The sequence below is a fragment of the Psammomys obesus genome, unplaced genomic scaffold (assembly GCF_907164565.1).
Source record: "Psammomys obesus unplaced genomic scaffold, mPsaObe1.curated_primary_1811, whole genome shotgun sequence".
NCBI classification, from domain to species: domain Eukaryota; kingdom Metazoa; phylum Chordata; class Mammalia; order Rodentia; family Muridae; genus Psammomys; species Psammomys obesus.
The window spans coordinates 13,543,587-13,554,726 of record NW_026591598.1 but is presented as its reverse complement, the minus strand read 5'-3'; positions in this window follow the sequence as shown (position 1 = coordinate 13,554,726).

Here is an 11,140-nt window from a genome sequence, read left to right as displayed (position 1 = left end):
CATTCAGACTGGCATCACACAAGATGAAAGGGTGCCCTGCCCTACTTCCCCACCCTTATCTCTCTCTCTCTCTCTCTCTCTCTCTCTCTCTCTCTCTCACACACACACACACACACACACGCACACACACTCACACATATGGGTTCACGCACGTGTAGGGGTTTAGGGGGTGGCAAACTCCTCCCAAGCAGAAACCAGGATTTTTTTTTTCCCTCTGTTGCCCAGGGCGAGGAGGCCTTGCACATATGAGTGCTCAGTAAATGTCCCCTGCCACAGAGGCCACCAACTCCTGCTCAGGGAGCAGCTAGTCTGCCAGATGACGGAACTAGTCTCTGACACTAACACTAGCTTTCACCCTTAGGCAAGTCACCTTCGTCTCCAACCTACATTTCCGCCCTCTCCTGTAAAGGGCATGGAGTTGGGGGTGGGAGGAGGAGGAATTAAGGGGATAGAAGATCCAGCCTAGCGAGCTGCTGGGAGAATCAGGAGCAGCCGTTTGGCTAACAAAACTAGAGCCCATATAATTTTCCCTGAAGGGGAAAGTTGTGGAGAAAAGAGAGGGGACTTACAGAGAGCCACCTGCTCTCTCCTGTAAGAGTCCCCGGCAGAGAAGGTGAGTGTGAAGGGATGGGGGGGTAGGGGGGAGATGTTTCTGGGATCCAGGACCGGAGCGAGCAGGGAGATGGACAGAGACTTCCTCTGAGCCAGGTCCCTGTCTGTACTTTTCCTCTCGTCCCCCTGCTCCTTCCCAGCGTTTGTCTCCTCCCTCGTCTCCACCCCCTCACCCCCTCAGCGAGGAAGGAATTGGCCAGCCCCACCCAGTCAGCACCCCCACGAGCTCCGCCCCCGCCGGTGGGCCAAAAGTTAACAGCTGCACCTGCTGCGGTTTACCTGCAGACGGCACCTGTGCGTCCAGCCAATCAGAGCCAACGCCGCAGGGGACCGCTGTCAGCAAAATCCGCGCATCCAAAGCTCCACAGAAATCAAACACTTCCCCGGCCGGGCAGGGGAATGTCTGTGTCCGACCAGAGTTAGAGGCGAGCAGAGCGAGCGGTCAGCCGCGCCGGCGCGCCGAGACACGGATCGCTGGGCACCTCGGGGAGGGAAGATGTCGAATGAACTGGAGTGAGTAAACCCCGCGGATCCCCGGCCTCCCCAGCGCGCAGGCTGCCTGGGGTTCCCCGCAGAGGGACGAGCAGGGGGGCCGGCGCCACGATTCACACGGCAATTTGTAAGGGTGAATGAATGGGCTGGCGGCCGTGCCCCGGCGGCGTGTCGAGGCACGTTCGGCTCTCTCTCTAGAGCTGGCTGTTTCCCTGGGAAAATAGTTTTTTTTTTTTTTTTTCTTCTTTCTCTCCCGGGCTGAGCAGTTTCGAGGAAGGCAAACTCGGGGCTGCCTGAAACCGGTGAATCTTGGCATCGCTTTTGGATACTCTGAAAGGGTTTTGGAAACCAGAGACACCCCGGCCCTTAGGGAAGCCAAGGGGAGCTTCTTGGAGGCGGTTCTCGGAGCTGTCTTAAGCCAAGAGTTGGGTTTCTGGAAAGGTTGAGTCGGAACGATCCCAAGCGAAATCGCTGCTACAGGGTAGTGGCTGAATACACGCGCTCTGTATCGGCTTTCCTTAGGTTCAAATCCAGGCTCTGTCCCTCCTACGCGCCTGAGCAATTCGCTCGACTTATCTGCGCTTCATTTTCCTCATCTGGAAAATGGGAACAGGACAGTTTTGTAGGCTTCTTAAGCGCTCTGAAAGCTGTAAAATGCTTACCAAAGTGCCAGGTCTGGAGCTGGGTTAAAAAAAAAAAAATGTGGTCGGTTTTATCCAGCGGCAGTTCTAAGGCTGGGGAAGCTGAGGGGTGATTTTGGTGAGGTCATCTGTGTTGCCTGTCCCGGATACAGCTGCATTCCTGCCCACATCTGGGATTCAGGATCCCTGACTGGCTGGCACTGACCTCACCCCTGGCCTCTGCTTCAGGTCCAGACGTAGGAGAATACAAAGGTGTGGGTTGCTTTGACTCGTGGGCAAGGAGCTGGCAGGAACCGCCAGAGTTCTTAGGCACCACCCCCCACCCCCCACCTCGTCAGCAGTGACAGCGTTTCCTCCCTTCTCTGTCTCTCTCTTCCGAGATGGGAACTGCAGACAGGACCGTTTCCACCAGCTAGCTCTTCTGTGTGTCCAGCTTGGCCACATCCACGGTCCGAACCACTCTGATCAGATTTCCTTCTGGATGGATTCTCGGGGCAGTGTTTTGACAATTGCATCCCAACTAAAGTAAAAATAGGAGCAGCACAGTGCTGGCACTTGGATTCAAGTCTCGACCCATCCACTCTGCCGACCTGAGTGACTTTGGGCAGGTCACCATACCCAAGCTTTAGTCTCCTTACCTGTGGCCGGTGACCAATGGCAGTACTTACTGAGCTGGTACGGAATTTAATTTTACAACAGTGATTGACTTAAAGCTAATAATGCCATCCTCACTTTCGAGGAGAAACGAATAACTGGGCATTTCTGAAGCCCTCCGCTTTTTTCTTTTTCCGTACTTTGAACAGCACACACACATAGTTGGGAATCGTCTCCAGCATACTCAGATACGGCAATTAAAGCTGCCGAGGCTGCAGACAGTCTATTCGGTCCGCTCACGGGGGGTTATGTGTCCTGAAGCTGGCTTACTTGAACAGGTTTTCTGCTTGTGGCCTTAATGGTTTGGGTTTGAAGTCTGATGGGCTGATAGTAGAGTCTTCTCCAAGTAATTGCAGACCAACTTTGAAGCTGCCATTTGCAATTACGATGGTTGACCCTGTGGGCTCAGCTGCCCTTATAACTGGTGTGTGTGTGTGTGTGTGTGTGTGTGTGTGTGTGTGTGTGTGTGTTCTGAGCTGCTACTGCTGTTGTAGCCTTGCCTGGGAAATCCCACCAGGTCAAGCAGACATCTCCAGGGCTCAGAGAATGAACACCTTGTCAGCCCTGGGGCAGAGATAAAAAGGGAGGTTTGCATCTGCTTCTAATCGTATTAAATGAGCTTGTCCTCCCCGACCCTCCGCTTCCCCACTGGTAAAATGCCGACCCGACAGGGAAACGCTGGGATCTGGTAGTGGGCCACCCGTCCCCCTAGCCTGTCCCAGGCCTCCGGTAGGAGTCGGCCCTGGAAAAGCCAGGCGATGTCATCAGCAACCAGCTTCAGACAGCTGGCGGATGGGGAGCACCCGGCCTTTCATGTGGTCAGACCCAGCTCCCGGCACCTCTGCCAGCCACCCTGGGTGCTCCCAGCCCACAGCCTAGCAGTACCCCGTGGCGGGAGCTAGCTGCAAGGGCGACCATTGGCCTCTTCGGCCTCTTCCGCGTGTCTTACTGTGTGCAAGGCTGTCCAAGACACCCGCTGAGGGATGGTTTCACCATCTTTCAGTCACAGTAAGTGAACACGGCGCCCCGACCTCTTCATCCCACAGCCCTGTGCCCTATGCTACTGGGAACAGAGATGGCAGAGTGGCCAGGGAGGGTGACCCAGGGCTAGAGGGCTCACGACGCTCCCCTCCCCCCACCCAGGCCTGCCGCGCTGAAAGAGTTAACCCGGAGCGCCGCCCCGCTGCGGTTTTGTGGTCGAAACCATGATTGCCAGGAGCAAATTTTTGTCGTGCAGGAGGTGTGTTATTAAAAGTCAGAGCTACGCGGCTGGTGAATGAAAAGTTAAAAGCCCTCATTAAGCTGGGGCTGTAAAACGGGGCGGAGCGGGGGCGGTAGCAAGGCGGGGGTGGGGGTGGGCTTGGTAACGGAGGCAGCCGCACATGCGCACTCTGGGAAGCCCGCCCACCCCGTCCCGACTCACTTCCGAGCCCCGAGCTGGGTCCAGGCAAGAAGAGGGGACAGTGGCTGAGCCGTCCGTCCGGCTGCACGTTAGAGGCTCTGGCAAGCGCTGGCTCATCACTTTTCTCTCAGCCTTTTTGGTAACGCCAAGAGAGTTAGGCGTGTATCGAGTGACATTGATTAGCCAAGATCTCATGGAAGGGCCGGGGTCTCACGTAGATCCCAACAGAGACTAAGGCTTCAAAGCTAGACATTCGGTATAGTGATGTCTTTCTTTTTCTGTAGGCTCCTTGCTATGTATGTGTGTATGTATGTATGTAGAAGAGACACTGCTATCTGGAACTCAGGTAGCTCGGGCCGGCTTTCAACTCATGATCCTCCTGCCTCAGCTTCTCGAGGGTTAGGGTTCCAGGAGCGCACCACCACACCCGATTCACATTGATGTACTTGAGTTTTGCAAGCCTGTGTAACTTCTTGAAATGGAGCAAAGGAGGAAAGGGTTATTATCTGTAAGGAAATAATTCTTATCGGCTCATCCAGAACCCCGCTCTGGAGACGCAGCGCCTGTGGCTGGGGGTTGTAGCTCAGTTAGAGCGTTTGCCTGGCATGAGCAATCCCAGCCTCACCACCAGAAGTAAGTATAGAAAAGAGGTCCCTGGCTCTCCTCACGTGGGAACGTGGATATGCAAATTCTTAGCCCTGCCCCAGAAGTACTGAATCAGAGCCTCTGGGGGTGGGGCTGGCCATTATTTGTTTTAACAGGCCTTCCAGGTGCTTCTGGTGTGTGATCCAGTTTTAAAACCCCTGGCCTAGAAGACCAGGTAGTGGGCTGGGGAAGGTTCCCAGGTCGGCCACTGACCTGCTGTGTCACTGCTGAGTCAGCGGCCTCGGACCCAGAGCCCCAGGGTCACACCTGTGTTAAAGCCCAGACTGCAGGGTCACAGCTGTGTTAAAGCCCGGACTGCTTGCCCATCGGTGACTTTCCCACGAGCTCTTCCTATCAGTGTCTGCATGAATAAAACAGTGATAAAAACGCCCACTCTCAGGACGTGGGTGACGAGGGCTGGCGGTGTCAGCCCTTCATCTCTTTCCCCTTTTCTGGACTTCTCTTCCTGTCTCTATTCCGTCTGCCTCCTTTCGGGGGCTCAATGGGCTAAGGCACTGGTCACCAACCCTGACAGCCTGAGTTCAATTCCTAGGTACAGACGGTGGAATGAGAGAACAGCGGGTGTGCGCATACACGTATGCACGCACACACACTTTCATGCATACATATATACACGCATGCATACATGTAAGGAGTTATCCCACCCCCGGGTCTACTCAGGGAGCCATCAAGAACTGGGGACAGAGTCAGCTTTGTGTCCCCAGGGCTCAGCCCATGCCACCCACCACCAAACAACCCTTGGCGAATGTTTGTTAAATGAATCAGCGGGTAACCGAAAGAAGAGGGCAGCCCTCTGATTGGGAGGGAGATCTCAGTTGTTTTGTTTTGTTTTGTTTTCACACCCCTATTGAAGAGTAGAGAAAGGAGGGAGAGAGGGAGCAGACAAGAAGCCAAGGGAATAAAGCGTGGAAGAGTTCCCATACAGGGGAGAGTTTTTCAAAGGGCAGAAAGTGAGTTTCTGGTATAATTAGAAAATGGCATGTAATTAATTCAAACGCAGCCAGCAGTGTTACCAGGAGCCCGTCCACCACTAGCCTGCCCACCCGCATCCAGACGAGGAAGCTGCCCGTGCCGCTAAGCTTGGCATCTCCTCGGAGACAGGCTGCACTCAGGGTGACCACTCAAAGGGAGTGGGGGGGGGCGAGGGGTTTGGAGTGATGATAAGGGGGTAATAGCCTGTGTCCTTGCTATCTCGTCACATCTTCCCCTAGCGACGAGTCACAGACTCGCCGTCACCGTAGAAATGAAAGACCACGCGGAGAAATCATGTAGCTGGCACTTGGCACTGAGAGCCGGTTGGCTGGACGTGTGATGCCTATCATCACAGTTCGGGGAGGTTCTCGCTTTCATCCTCCCACGGGGGCACAGGGGAGACGGGTCGCTTGCTGAAAGTCACAGAGCTAAGGAAGCAAGCAAGTTCCAGGGCTGGAGCCCTCGAATGCACGGCATGGCACTGGGGACACACCCCTCCAGCCAGATACCCACACTGCCTCCTCCAAACGGGGGTGGGGGTGTGGGGAGGCACTCTCGTCTTCCCCAGGGGGAGCACTGGAGAGAGAGAGAGACCCCTGGCTCACATGGTGAGTCACAGTTCCCAACACGTGCAGCCAGAAAACCAGATGGCCCGCTGGCGAGCCCCAGAGCCCCGGGAGGCGCCCCTGTCATGCTCAGAAACACCCTGAGTGGGGCCAGCTGAAAAATGATTCCTCTGTGAACGGTCGTGGCAGGGCGTCCCTGTGTGTGACTGTTGAGTGTGATTGATCACGGCTGATGAAGCTGGGTGGGTCGAGGCTGGGCTTGGCAAGCGGCTGACTGGGTGTTTCTGGGCGTCAACACCCAGTTCAGGTGGCCCCTAGAACTCTTCCTCCTTACCCTTCAGGGGACTGAGACCGAGCTTGCCCAATCTACCCTGGGCTAGGTCTGTCCGTAGGTGAGGCTGAAGGCTGGCCCCCCTTCTTTGGCAGTGGCCTCCTTCTCACTCTATTAACCCCACACCTGGGTACGGATGCTTCGAGGCTCCTGTGGTGTGGGTTTTCGCTCTCGCCACTTCTTTGGGGCTTCAGATCTGAGGTGTCTCAATACCTGGAACTGCCTGGATTTTAACAGAAGGAAATGTCATGAGAAGGTCTCAAGCAGCAGCTGGGGGGGGCACCCGCTCCGCCTCCCTGGGAAGCTGAAGGCCTGCCGAAGTCAGAGCACAGCTGGGATAAAGCTTCGCTTCTCCTCTCTCAACTTCCTCTGTGCTGGAATGTGCTAGAATCAAGGCTGGCTGAGCCTCGTGAGACAGCCGGCGCCGAACCCCTCCTGCGCCAGGGATAGGCTCCACCTGCCTGGGCCTCCCTGCCTGGGCTCCACTGCCTGGGTAGTTTGCACACCCCTCATGGCCAGAAACAGAGACTTAGCAGCCAGATCTAGAGAGCCCCTCCCTCTTGATCTGTTTTCCAGCTCTCTCTCCAGTGGAGAAGATAGATTGGAGGCCTCTGGGATGGCAGCTTTGTGAAGGCTTTTGATGCCGTGAGCTCGCCACTTCAGTCTAGGTCTGACGTGCCAGTACCAACTGGTGAGCCTCAGACCTAGTCCATTGATGTTTTTCGTGCTATCAAATGGGGAAGGTCATATCTTCCCTCCCTACCTTACAGGCACGTTGCAGGACCTCAGCTATGACAGACGGATGACGGGTACCTGATAAAAAAACAACACACTATGCAAATGAGAGGGATTATCAAATCCTGGACTCGGGGTTCCTCCTCAGTCAGCGGGCCTTCCTGAGTCAGGATGATACATGCAAAGCGCCTGCCTCACACCCAGCACACAGTAGGCCACAATGAAGCCTTTGACTTCAGCTCTCAGTGAGAAGGTCTCAGCTCCTCCCCACCCATCTTCTCCCTGCAACCTCCACCCCGTTCTCAATAAATACCCATCACTGGCTCCCCAGGCTTCAGGCAGCTCCCAGGGCCTCTGGCTTCTTCATCACTCTTGTCACCTGTTTAGTAGTAGCTGTGTGTTTGAGGAGGGTCACATCTGTCTTTATCCTCCATGACAACAAGGACAGCCCTGTCTTACTGTCCCTGGAACAGGGCCTGGACACCGCTGTCACTTGAGAAATTCTTGCTGCCATGACACAGGATACCACCCAGGTTCCCCGGCTTTTACTTTCCTCCTCCATCCCTTGGTGTAAAGGGATGTATCGGGGCGTTCCCAGGCCGGGTTCCCAGATCACCTCCTGTCTTCACGGTCTACTTCAGGGTCTTTAAAGTAGGAGTATAACCACCGTGTGTGTTGGGAGTCTCCGCCAGATAAGGACCGTGAAAGGCAAGGCAAGGGGTTATTACATGCTCTCCCTTGTCTTTTGACTAGAGCTGCTTCACAGCCCAAGGCTTAAAGGGCTGTGATCATCCAGTGACCTCAGGCACAGTCTCCCCTTTACTCTCATTCTGGGGTGGTGAGATGATGATGACGATGGCCTATTTATAGTGCCATTAATGTTGGCAGGCTCATGGGCACATTTCTCATGTTAATGCATATAATTCTCCTAACGACCCAGGAGAGATTAATGCTCCTGCGAAGCAGCCACCCCTGTTGACTGTGATAGTCTGTGTTCTCATTAATAATCTTCCCAGCGCTTATCACGGACTAAAATTAACTCACCTGCATGTTTATGGTCTGTCTGCTCCAATTAGGCAGAAAGTTCCATGGGAGCCGAGCCTTATCTGCCTTGGACTTGGCCGATATCCCGGGGCCTAGAAGAGCCCTTGACTAGCACATGGGAAAGAGTTGGTAGATCCATTTAACAGATGGGGAAAGCAGCCGAGAAGGCCCCCCACCTTCTCCCCACCTCACGAGCGTGTTCCCGTGGTACACTGGGCTCTCTGTGCTGTGCCCTGATAGAGATCTGAGGTTGTCACAAATGTGGCCCAAGGACAAGTCCTTTCCCCGGCTAGCTAGCCGTCCCACTCTTGCCCCCGTGTTTTGATGGCTTGGGGGTTCTGTCTTGGACAGGGAAACCAACTGAGAATCTGAGCAGGATCTCAGGAGGGCAACCTCATAGCTATCACCTGGTTTCCCCTTTGTTCTGAGTTGTCACTTATGAATAAGGCTAATTCCTTCTTGGAAGCCTTTTCCCGTTGAGCCTGTGGAAGTTCCTAGGATATCTGGCTCTGCCTCACCCACCGGGCCCTAGTCCCTGTCGTCTTTCAAAGACTACACAGTTCCTGATTTCAGGATTTGGCACAGAACTCTGCTGACCTTCTGCGAAGTCAAGACTTCCAGGAAGCCAAAAGTTTAGCCCGAAAGCAGGAGGCCAGCTGGTGGCAAAAGCGGACATGGGCACCAGGACTCCGGGCCCTCAGCTCCTGCCCAGAAACCCTTCCCATCATTTTCCCCCCCGCTCATGCCTCCAGCCTGCGTGGGTGGGGAATTCCTTTGCGCCTTGTGGAGAACTGGCTCAGTGATTTCCAGAGGAGGGAAGTTTCCACACAAGGAAAGCCCTCTAGAAAGGAGGTGATCGGGGGACCAAGAGGTGATACTTGGAGTTCAAGAGGTCAGAGTTCAAGTTGAGCCATCATCACTTCCAGGCTGAGTGGCTCTTGGCAGCTGATGGCTATTTGAGTCTCTGGTTCCCCTTCTGTAAAAGGGGATGGTGATGTCTGCATCTCAAGGCTACTGCGTATGAGAGATGCGGTGCCACCAAGAAACAGTTGGCACAGTGCCTGCCTGTGGTCGATGCTTAAGATGCCCAAGAGGCTTGCTTCTCGGGAAATCAGACTTGGGGATCCAGAAGGAAGCACTGGAGACCCTTGTAACCCCCAAAGCCCCCCCCCATATGAAAATTCTGTTCTTTTTTGTTTGGGCTATGACTCTATTGTCTTTTAAATTTTATTTTACAAAAAGGGTCAGAAAATGGAATTGTCCTACAAAAAAAAAAAAAACAAACAAACAAAACTGAGACCGGCCGTTTCTTAGTATACCGGGAGCAGAAGTCCAGGTGTGTGGTAACTCAGGCTAGTAACACAACAGGCCCTCAGCGTCTCGCTTCAAGCCAGCCTTGAGAATGGTGTGGTATGCATACATTAGGCGCTTGTTAAGTGCCGACAGGGTGTGTGTTCATTAAGCATTTGTTTAACGCGCTAAGCATTTTCCTCAGGTGTGAATCAATGTACCCAGGCTGCTTGAGCCTACCTGTATGATCTTTATTCATAAATAAGAGACACTGTGAGCCCTGGTAGGACCTGCTGACCAGCAGGGGGACATAGGGAAGGCGGGGCTCCCCCTCCGTCCCCTGCTTTTCCCACACTGCCTGGGTTAGGGAGGTCCCTATAGCCCAGGGCCTGGCAGGGTGGGGGTTTGTTCAGTTAGGTTTGTTCAGTTAGTTCCCCTAACCCCAGGCTCAGAGGCAGTGGGGAGGGGCCTCCTGGAGCCACGCTGTCTTGAGGCCTCTTGATTTATGGCTACAGAAACTTGGGTGTGCCTCGCTCTTTAGGCCCCTACAACAGGAAGGTTTCTGTCATTTCTCTTTCCTGTGTGACAGTTCCTTCTGCCTCCCTCTCACAGCCCAGTGAGATGGCAGAGAGTATGAAGCGGTAGACATTATCCCGGATGGAAACCTCAGACGCACTGTCCCTGTTCTCACCACCACCTGGGCCCAGCTTGGCCAACAATTCCACGCTGAGTGGAATCCTGGACCTGAGCCCCGGGCAGCAAGGTGTACACTACCTACAAGTGGCTTCCAGAGGTCCCCACCCGCCCACTGGTTTGGCACAGTGCCTGTGACTCCCTTACTGAGACAGCCTCCTGCTCTGGTAAAGGCTTGTGTGGGGACAGAGCAGCCTGGCTAGTGGAAAGCACATGGCTCGGGGTGGTGGGGAGCTGGTTGTGAGCTAGGTGTGTAGCTCAGTTAGTAGGGCGCTTGCCTTCCATGCACAAAGCCCCGGGTTCAGTCCTCGGCGCTGCATAAGCCAGGTGAGCTGACGCACGCCTGCAACCCCAGCACTTGGGAGGTGAACCTCGTAAAGGAGGATTAGAACTGAAGGCCGTCCCCAGCCATCTAGTGTGCTTAAGGCCCACCTGGGCTGCACAAAGCCCTTTCTAAGTAATAGTAATAATCCTGGTTGGGTGGTTGACTGGCTGGCTGGTCATAGGTGTCTTCTCTTTCTCGCTGAGTCTTGAGTTTCTACAGCTGTGTGGTGTTACAAGGTCATCCCAAGGTCGAGTCTTGTAAGGGGCAGAGCCGAGTGGGGACAATCCAGACGCCATGTTTCAGGGCGTCTGCTGCTATTCCTGTGACCCTAACATAGTGAGCCAGTCAGGCCCATGTGACCTTGCTAGAAAAATTCTGGGACACCAGCAGAGCAGGGAACGTGCCACTTTCCCTTTGAGCTGGGCGGCCGTTCTCTCACAGGCCCCGTGTCCACTGACAATCATGAGTGCTTTGCAGGTGACCACAGCTGCACATTCCCAGCTGTTCTGCAAGCATGCGGTCCCCCGGGCTAGCGGCGGCGGCGGCGGCGGCGGCGGCAAGGATGCTGGTAGTTATTCACAGTCTCAGCTGCTCCAGACGGAGGGAATCAGAAAGTCTTGAGCTGCGCCCAGTTAACAGAGTACAAGCATGATGGCTTGCCCAGCACGCTGGCTTACCCAGCATGGTGAAGCCCTGGGTTCTAGTCTCAACAACCCA